We start from the raw sequence: 10077 nt of genomic DNA, 5'->3' as shown, positions 1-10077 counted from the left end.
CTGAACGGCGTGGTAAGAAAATAAGGAGGGTACGGTAGGGTCCTGGAGGGACGTGAAATGTTGTACACCGGTCAAGTATAGCCGGATCGTATTAAAGGATAACGCCAACTGCGAGTGGCAGTAGGAAATGAAGGCTATGAATTGCTTGACACAGGACGTCTCTGTGCTGTGACACGTGATGAAGCGGTTAAAGGCCCTCCAGGCTGATTGACAGGCCTTGAGGGTATTGCGGGAAAGGGAGTGATCGATGAGTTGGGTAGCCGCTAGGAGGTGAGGGGCTAATCCAGGGTCAGTTGAGACCAGTCCGGGATAGCTGCTGATGTTGGTCCGGCTCCGGGTACCTGATCGAAAAACGAGACAAGGTTAAAGCGGGAGAGGGCGTCCGCTGCCTGATTGAATTTACCGGGGATAAAGGAACAATGGATGTTGAACTGAAAGAACAACAAGAGCTGGACCAGTTGACGTAGGAAGGACATAATCAACAGGGAGGACGCCTAGGCGCAGCCAGGAATTGCCAGTAACTGGGGAGGCCAGGGAGCTGCGAGCCAGAGGTGGCCAAAACAGCCGCAAGCCCGTGGAGGCCGCTGCGTCGGTCATCACCTGGGTGAAAGGGAAGACACGGAGGGAATGAACAGGGAGACGCTATTCCTAGACGATGGAATTCCTCCCGCATAGCAAGGACTGCTATTGCCGCGGGATCCAGGCTGAGGACTTGCTCTGGATCCTGTGAGAGGGACAGTAATACCAATAGGCGTGACACAAAGGCGCGACCCCTGAGGGACGATGTGCATAGCGAAACTCGACATGCCGTGAAGGGACTGTAGGTGTCTTTTGCATGACTAAACTGGGGAATATGCGAGGATATTATATGCCCCTAAAGATGGCAGTTGTAATGGGCGAGCGTTAGCCGATGGCTATGGGCTGACGCCTCTGGATGCCTCGTAGTGGGGATCTTGCTGTATGGGCCGTAATGATAGATGGCTCTTCGTGCACTGTAAGGATAAGAAATGTTGAACGCTGGCTAGAAGTAGCCTGGGCGTGCTACTGGAAGAAGCCAGTTGCGTGTGTCAACATGATCCTGGTGCGGGACGGAAGTTGAACTCAACTGTCCTAAGGAAGAGACGGATAGACAGGCAACAGTGAGTGGTTTGTAAGAAAAGCCACAGGAGACAAGTGGCCAATTAAGTGCTGCTGAAAATGACGTGTAGCCAGTTAGCGTGCCACTGAGAACGTGCTTGCAACGAATGATTGCAAGAAGTCATGCTAAGTCGCGAGCCTTGGCATGACTAAAAGTTGTGTTTAAACGTGTGCTTGCGACAATTGCCCGGGAGTTTGTCACAGGAGATGTGTACGTAGTGACTGTGAGCAATTCGTGTTACCGCATGTGCACTGCAGGAGTTGTGCTTGAATGTATGTTTGGACGCGTGCTTGCGATGATTGCACGATGTTACCCAGGATGCGTGCTTGCTATGATTGCAAGATGTTATGCTAGGATGCGTGCCTGCAACGATTGCAAGGAATTACAGTAGGCTTCATGGGTAGCCAGGCCGGAAAAGACAGAAGTCCATCCGGTCCAACCACAAATCAAAATAAATAAGGTATCACACAACCCGACACACCCAATTCTACGCCCGCAGCTGATCCAGAGGAAGGCAAAAAAAACCCCAACAGAGCATAGCCCAATTTGCTACAGCAGGGGAAAAAATTCCTTCCTGACCCCTCGAGAGGCAATCGGATTTTCCCTGGATCAACAACACCTATAAGTATAAGTACCCTGTAATACAACGAACATTTGGAAGGTATCCAGGCTTTCCCCAAAGCAATCTATTGAGCAGCCAGAAGTGCCTGGCAGCAATGATTGCCATAAGTTGTGCCTGGACATCAGCTTGCAATGATTGCAAGAAGTCTATGCTTGAATGCGTGCTTGCCGTGATTGCAAGAGGTCTATGCTCGAATGCGTGCTTGCAATGATCGCAAGAGGTCTATGCTCGAATGCGTGCTTGCAACGATTGCAAGAGGTCTATGCTCGAATGCGTGCTTGCAATGATTGCAAGAGGTTTATGCTCGAATGCGTGCTTGCAACGACTGCAAGAGGTCTATGCTCGAACGCGTGCTTGTAATGAGTGCAAGAGGTCTATGCTCGAATACGTGCTTGTAACGAGTGCAAGAGGTCTATGCTCGAATGCGTGCTTGCAATGATCGCAAGAGGTCTATGCTTGAATGCGTGCTTGCAATGAGTGCGAGAGGTCTATGCTCGAATGTGTGCTTGCAATGATTGCGATTAGACTATATCTGGATGCGTGCTTGCAATGATTGCAAGAAGTCTACGATTGGATGTGTATTTACGACGATTGCACGAAGTCTACGCTTGTATGTGGAGAAAAACAACGAGACACGCCTAAACGAAGCTGTGTTCTTCCCTTTTGAGGCAACTTTATAATGAAATGAGGCCGAGGAGCAAGGCCCCCTGGTAGGCATCCAAACCTTGAAAAATCAACTGGACCCCAACCGGGGAGCGGTATGTGACAGTGAAATGAGAGAACCTGCCATGACAGAGATCCGGATCACCATGCCACAACTTGCGACCGAGCACGAAACGGATTCTGGAGCATGTACTGAAATGAGGCCATTCCTGGGGCACGCCGAGACGAATTTGGTACACAGATGTGACTATTCGAAGCGGAACATGATAGGTGAAATGAAATGAAAACCCATGACAAAGACAAGAATCAGAGGACGAGCCCTTGAACCAAACAGATGAATCCTGTCTTTGGAGCATGTACTGAAATGAGGCGTAACAGCTGGGCGCACCGGAACGAATCGGTGCATAAATAAATGCAACAGGATTCGAATCGGAGCGTAATAAGTGACAGAAATGATATGCCATGACAGAGATAAGATTCAACGACTGGACTGATGGTTACAACAAAGAATCCGTCTCTGGAGCATGTACTGAAATGAGGCGTAGCAGCTGGGCACACCAGAACGAATCGGTGCATAAGGAATGCGACAGGATTCGAATTGGAGCGTAATAAGTGACAGAAATGATATGCCATGACAGAGACAAGATTCAACGACTGGACTGATGGTTACAACAAAGAATCCGTCTCTGGAGCATGTACTGAAATGAGGCGTAGCAGCTGGGCACACCAGAACGAATCGGTGCATAAAAGAATGCGACAGGATTCGAATTGGAGTGTAATAAGTGACAGAAATGATATCCCATGACAGAGACAGGATTCAACGACTGGACTGCAGGTTACGAAAAAAGAATCCGTCTCTGGAGCATGTACCGAAATGAGGCGTAGCAGCTGGGCACACCAGGACGAATCGGTGCATAGAAGAATGCGACAGGATTCGAATTGGAGCGTAATAAGTGACAGAAATGGTATGCCATGACAAAGACAAGAATCAGGGACCGTGCGTGAACCTGCGAGTGACTCAGTCTCTGGAGCATGTACAGAAATGAGGCCGAACCCTGGGGCACTTCAAAGCGAATCGGTGCACCAGAGGTGCGACAGGATTCGCGCCGGAGTGCGGCTAGTGACAGAAATGATTTGAAACGGTAGAAATGAGTGGGACTGAAATGACTTGAAATGAGATGAAATGAGACACATAACACAACTGCATGAATAATGAGATATATTCGAACTGGAGCAGACCAACCGATACGTGCGGACTGCTTGCTTTGTCGTAACAAGCAGTCGGCTGTGAGTCGAATGATTTGACCGATACTAATAGAAATGCTCGGGGAGTCGAACGGTTTCGAATGTCGTACCTGCGAATGAATCGCCTGACGTGGCGTGATCGACCGAAGGTGATAACGACTACTTTGAAAGTAGAAACAGTGACATGAGTACGAGAGCCACAGTAAAACATTCGAGCGGTTCGTGAGTTCAGGGAATGTTGATGGGACATTGTAATACATGAACCGAAAAGGGGGTGCCGAAGCCCTACCTGCGACAGCCGGCCCGACGTGTAACGACAAATTCGATGGGTAAGAGGACACTCCGACGGCGAAACCCACGGACGCTGATGAACGGGAAGACGGTCAAGACGGAGACGAACAACGCGGGAACTCACGAACGGGCTCACTGCGTCTGGTCTAGGATAGTCGGCCCTTGATATCTGACGTATCAGGTATCGCGCACCGGAACCGACGAGGAAGATAGGCGAACGGGCTGGTTATATACTCCACCGGGCTCCTCCCATAATTCCAGGCCACCATACTGGCCTTTCTATATATATATATATATATATATATATATATATATATATATATACATGGGCGTCCACAGGTAGAGGCAAGGGGGGTCAAGTGCCCCCCCGGAATTGTGTCTGCACACACTGGTGTCCGTGAGCAGTCCTTGTAGGCACAGCGGGGAGGAGAGGGGGTGCCAAATTGCGAGCCGCACTATGCTCATAACACTCAGGAGAAGCTCTTCAGCAACTTGCCGAGCTGTCACACTACCCCTTGTTCTGACCTCTGATACAGCCGCATACTGAACTGAGGCTGTGCTGGCTCCTTCTTTGTAGCTGCAGCCCTACCAGACAGGAGAAGGACAACCCTCCCAGACAGGAGAAGGACAACCCTCCCAGACAGGAGAAGGATGACTCTCCCAGACAGGAGAAGGGCGACCCTCCCATACAGGAGAAGGGCGACCCTCCCACACAGGAGAAGGGCGATCCTCCCAGACAGGAGAAGGACGATACTCCAAGACAGGAGAAGGACGATACTCCAAGACAGGAGAAGGACGATACTCCCAGACAGGAGAAGGACGATCCTCCCAGCTTTGGCTGCTGTCCAAGTCAGAGTGATCACAGTCAGAGCAGCAATGAGGTGGGCGGAGCAGGAAGATAAAGCTCACTCAGCAGCCACTGTTCAGCCTAACAGTCACCAGAGCTCACCCCAGGCCAGCTAAAAAGCCATGGAAGCTACCATTAAGGTGAAGTGCTAAATGATATTTGTAGAACAAGCTGGGTTAGTGTCAGCTTGTTCTGTGTCATGGTCTGTCTGTAATCACCAGTGCTTGCAGATTACTGTTTAATTATCAGTATCCAGCAACTCTGATAAGACCCCAGACCAGGACAATTCTACTACTTCCCAGGCTCATTACAAATCTGTAATGGACATTTTTAAGGCTACACATTTTTGATTGCAAAGGAGGTGAGCATCTGCAAGAATTCATTTCTGACCAAGCATGTGATCAATTACATATTCTTTAAAGCGGGAGTCCCCCAGGAGTTCCGCCATTTTTTTTTAAAAAGCCAGCAGCTACAAATACTGCAGCTGCTGACTTTTAAAATAAGGACACTTACCCACCCAGCACGCCCGCGATGTCGGCACCCGATCGTCTCTCTGGTGCTGCCGCCGCCATCTTGGGTATGGGAATCAGGAAGTGGAGCCTTTCGGCTTCATTCCCCGGTTCCCTACTGCGCATGCGCGAGTCGCGCTGTGCAATAAGGATGGACCCGCTGCCTCTGGGATCTGTGTGTTTCCCAGCAGGCAGCGGGGGACTTTCGGACAGGGGCGTAGATCTACGCCCCTTTCCGCAGAGAGCTATCCCGGAAGTGGGTGCAGATACCTGTACTGTACAGGTACCTGCACCCCCTCCCCCCTGAAAGGTGCCAATTGTGGTGCCGGAGGGGGGGAGGATTCCAATGAGCGGAAGGTCCACTTTAGGGTGGACCTCCGCTTTAAGGTCAGTTACAAATGTCTAAACATCTCTCACTCAGTATAAATCATTTTGGGCATTCTGTATATAGCTGTTAATATTTTACAAGAAATCTGTATTTCAGGCTAACTAAAGACCCAAAATTTAGCGCTGTTTGGCATCTTCGTCCTGGTCACCAGATAACCTTGTCCTGGCACTGACAGCGCTGCAAGGTCAGTGTCACTAGGAGACAGTAGTATTTGTATGGCCACAATAGGAGTTATACAGTATGGACAGAATATCATCTTTATGCTATTGTGCCCATATAGTGGCACACCATATAGAGGCACACCAACATCTATATGGGCACAAAAGCAGCTATATGGGCACAACAACATAAAGATGCTATTGTGTTCATATACATTTTAATCTCCACTGGCTTAAGCCAATGCTGCACCATGCAAGTGTAGTTTTTTTTGCAATTGATTTATTGCATAATTGTACTGAATGTTTATTTATACCATCACTTGCTGTGTTCACTCGCAACATATTTGCATGGTTTTGCATGTGGCTCAGATCGCCATGGCAAAACCAAGTACACTGTCTCCCCCAAAAAATGCCAAATGTGGCAGTGGAATGGAGGAAATTAGTGGAGCTTCCACTTTTGGGTGAAGCTCTGCTTTAACACTGCCACAAGCCACCAATAGGGAGGGTAGATTGAAAGTAGAATTCCAGCTTGTGCTAGCCTTAAAAGCTGCCCCCCGTCCCCTTACCCCTAAAACCTATGCAGACTAACCTATTTTCAGACTGTTCCAATCTGGTTATGTTATCTAATTTGTGTGATCCAGCAGCGTATGCAGGGGAGAGGAGAGAGCACCAATAACAACTGTGACATGGGAACCTATGGGTGACATCACCTCATCAGGCTTTATCAGCTGTCACCAAGTGTTTTCTCCATTGCAGCCACTGTTGACTGACACAGGTAAGATCACAGACCTTAAAATTATAATTATGCTCCCCCCTGAAAAAAGTTCTACAGACGCTCATGTATATGCATATATATGATCATCATTTTACAACTACTATGAAGTATAAGGGAGTAGGGAGTGTGGGTGAAATACTTTCTAGGCAAAGCAGAAAGCTTCTAGAAGGACTCCAAGAATTATGCAATGCATGCCATTTGTCATGTGTGTATGTTTGCACATATGCTTCTGTGTAGTTTCTACCATCTTTTGAGCCTATACTCTTCTAGACTGCTTCATTTCATTGGACGGAGTCTGGCTCAACCATTTGAGAGAACATATACATCAAAGACACCTATCTTTTGCATGATAATTAGACCATTAAGGGTACTCTGATTTGATCTAGTATAGAACCCTGCAATCAGCACATAAGCATTATAGTTCTGGGCACAGGCCCAGAACATCTTGTTGATTTTGGCTTATTGCTTTTGAGATAATTAAAAATCAGTTTTCTCTGTAACCCAGACCAGAAGAAGTACCAGTATATACAGAGCTGAAAGGATGTCCTATTTCTTTTTATATCCCCATGCCACCAGACTCATCCATTAGACAAGTGTGCCTTATCCCTTTATTCTTTAACAGCGTAACCTTCAGCACTTTCTGATCCATCACATACTCTTATAGTGCAGCTAACTCCACTGTAATTTATTTAAATTAGCTGTCCTCTGTTTAAAGTTCACATTTAGTTAACTTGCTTAGCTTCAGATTTGGTCCAGAGTGATTCAGATACCTATAAATATAAAGATATATAAACATAGCTCCCAACTGTCCCTGATTTGGAGGGACTGTCCCTGATTTGGAACAAAGTCCCTCTGTCCCTTTTTCCTCCTCATGTATGCCTCGTTTTGGTCTGATCTATGTAGTTGTAAATAAAATGCACTATTTTTCAAAAAGTGTTTCCCAGAGCTAAACCTTTCACCCAAATTTAAAGTTTCTGCATTTGTAAATGTAAAAATCCAGTATAAAGGAATATTAGTGGTTAAAAAAAGCAATTGTGGGTTTAAATATTTTATTTTTATTTCTCCTTTATTAAGGGAGTATGGCAGGGGGTGTGTGTCCTATGACTACATGTGTTTGCCAATAGGTGTCCCTCGTTCCCATCTCAAAAAGTTGGGAGGTATGTATAAATACTGGCTAGTGATAGGTGACCCTACAAGACACTAGTGAAGTATGAAAGGTAGGAAGGGACTGACCATTAGAATAACAGTTTTGAACCTCCCAGGGTGTTCTGAATGAAATGTGTAGTTACTGGACCTGCATGTTTCTGTAGGTGCTTGCTATAAATCCTAGATGATGCTTTTTTTATTGTTGCTCTAACCACATGTTTAGGATTTGTGCAACCATAACAGCCCATGTATCTGTTCAGCTCAGTGGTAAACAAACTGTAAATAAAATAATTAACTTCCCTTTACATTTCCTAAAATATAAGGCATGCCAAAATCTGTACATTGCACAACAAACCACATAAGTATTTGCTAATGTCATGCCACCTATTTTAAGTATAAAACATTTAGTAAAAATATTGCATTAAGTGAGACTTTTCACAGCAAAGAAAGAATGATATACGTACACCAGTTTACAGAAGAAATAAAACCAAAGTTCTCCTATTATGAACTACAATGCATTGGGGATGGCAGTTTAGGCTCATCCAGTGTAGCATTCTCCATGTACAATAGTTTTGCTACTAGAGAGTAATGTTCACCTTACTAAAGCCTCGTGCACTCGGTACAATTGTTGGCCAACGGAGTGTCTGATTTTTGTCACAAGGGCACTTGCCAGGATCTTGTCTTGCATACTGACGGTACACAATTGTCATTCCACAAACACAAACATAGTGCCGTTCTAAGAGGAATTTCAGCTCTTGAGCGCCACCCTTTGGGCCCTTTCTGCTAATTTCATGTTTGGTGAGCATTGATTCCGAGCATGCGTGTTTGTACTTTCGACTTTTGTGTGACGGATTTGTGTACTGACCATACGGAAATCTGACGTCAGAACGTTGTCCGCTGAAAATTTACTAGTCTGTCATCCAAATCCAATTTGTTGGCTGAAAGTTGGACAATGAGGATCCTATGGCTGAAGCCCACTGTTGGCTGATGTCACAGAGCCGGTTCAGACTTGGGAAAGATTGCGATCATATGGTCAGGATCCACCCACATGCCTGGACTGGCACCCAGCTCAGCCTCTCAGTGAGCCACTGAGAGCTTGAGCCAGCCCATCTAGCCTCCTCCACAGCCCAGCTCTCCAGTAAGCGTGGGGTGGGGGGCAGAGCAGAGAGCTGACTGACAGACCTCAGTTCTCTGCTCAGGGAGCTCAGAGAACTGAGTGATTGACAGTGTTTGATCGCTCGGTTCTCAGTCTTAGAGGTGCCGGGGGACAGATGCAGCATCAGACCGATATTGCATCCACCTACTGTAGGTAAGTATGATTCTGAAATAAAAAAGAAAATATACTCCTAAATACCAAATCATGTTCAATGGATATAAAAAACAGGAATTGTGACGGAACATGACTGGATGATTGAAGTGAGCACAACTTCACCTTATTTACTAAGCTCAGTGAACATTTACATTGCAATGTGAATATTCTCTACTCTTGTAGTATATCATTCCAATGGCTAATTCCATAATATTTGTGGGCACAATTTAATAATGTTGAGCAATCTGTTATGGCAGCCTTGCTGTGTAAGAAATATGTCTTCCTAAATAAAAGCACTATTGCATCTATATGATCAGTCTTGTTCTGCCACTACAATAAGTAGTAGGATCCTGACGATTACAAATTTTCTCAAAATGATGTAGTTAATGGAAAAGAAATAAGGGACGTGCATGTAATCAAGAAGTACATTTCCTTTATTATGTAATTTTACGTGTACTTTCAATATGTGTTTTCATTGATACGTGACTGAATGCAATGTGATTGATTTAGGAGAACAGTGCTGTCTGTAGCCAACTAGTGCCATTGTAAGAATCTTCATTTCAAATATTTCGTAATGGATACTGTCAGAGAGTTGGCACTCACTATAATGTTTCTGGAAATGAAACTACCAACACAGACAAAATCATCATGCAAACAATCCCAGATTATGTGGCAATGTTTTCTGAGCTTTGCCTCACTGTGAAAGAGAAAAAAAATGCATGTTTTTTCAAATGTATGTTACAGTAAAATAATCTAGCAAAGCAGTAGGCAAAAGACAAAATCATAATCAATTATTTCTAGATCCTCAGGCACCACTTACTGGTCTTGCTTTCCAGACTTCCAGGTGGAAGCTCAGGTTTGCTAATTAGTACAGTCTTGAGGAAATGAAGGAAATGGGGACTGAAACATTTAAATACACGAAAGGGTGTAATTAAGGTTCAGAAGGGCAATATTTTAAATATGAATCTAAGATATGAAGATAAGAT

The sequence above is a fragment of the Lithobates pipiens genome, unplaced genomic scaffold, assembly GCF_037356315.1.
Source record: "Lithobates pipiens isolate NorthernLeopardFrog02 unplaced genomic scaffold, aLitPip1_a1.2 Scaffold_8, whole genome shotgun sequence".
Lineage (NCBI taxonomy): Eukaryota > Metazoa > Chordata > Amphibia > Anura > Ranidae > Lithobates > Lithobates pipiens.
The sequence above is the reverse complement of the archived record's forward strand: the minus strand, read 5'-3'. Positions refer to the sequence as shown.